This window comes from Morone saxatilis, unplaced genomic scaffold (genome assembly GCF_004916995.1).
Source record: "Morone saxatilis isolate NCDOM2014 unplaced genomic scaffold, NCSU_SB_2.0 Contig20, whole genome shotgun sequence".
Taxonomy (NCBI): Eukaryota; Metazoa; Chordata; class Actinopteri; family Moronidae; genus Morone; species Morone saxatilis.
Genome location: NW_023339763.1, coordinates 8289520 through 8290081, shown reverse-complemented (window position 1 = coordinate 8290081; position 562 = coordinate 8289520). Strand labels below are relative to the sequence as shown.

The following is a 562-nucleotide window of genomic DNA, read 5'->3' as shown; positions in this document are numbered from 1 at the left end:
TGCCGCTCGAGAAAAGCTTTACAATAGGCAAAGTGTAAAAGCAGATGTTCCTGACCCATGTGTTGGTATACAAACATACTGCACTGTATGTACTGGTAGATTAAGTAAACACACACTCCTAGCCTTGTGTCATTTAGTATTCAGACACACACACGCAGTCTTTTCAAAATGAATCAAGCTGGGAATAATAATGTTTAATACTGCATCTGTTGACTATGGCATTAATGATTACTGTGGGTGTGTTAGCTTAAAAGCACAGCGCAGAAGAAACCCACAGGGCAGTTAAGCCTAAAATTAACTAGAAATATTAGAAAAATATCACTTTTACCATCAGCCTCTCAACATATTTCATTTACTTTTATAACACAATTAAGGAGCAAAAAGAAGAATGAGGGAGAAATTAATCATGGGGTCGATGGACCAGACGACCTCCTGTAACCGACAATACAGATAACTTTTCCTGGGGTCAGTCACCTCCAGGCTGAATGAACATACCACATGCTGACGTGTATTTCGGCTTATATACTACGTTATAGTCCCTACAAGCACACACACACACACA

General features: G+C 39.3%; 1 protein-coding gene across 1 annotated transcript in view; it reads right to left on the bottom strand.

The window, feature by feature from the left end:
* stk10 (serine/threonine kinase 10) overlaps positions 1-562 on the bottom strand; it is a 41838-nt gene that overhangs the window by 34564 nt on the left and 6712 nt on the right. The window lies entirely within an intron of this gene.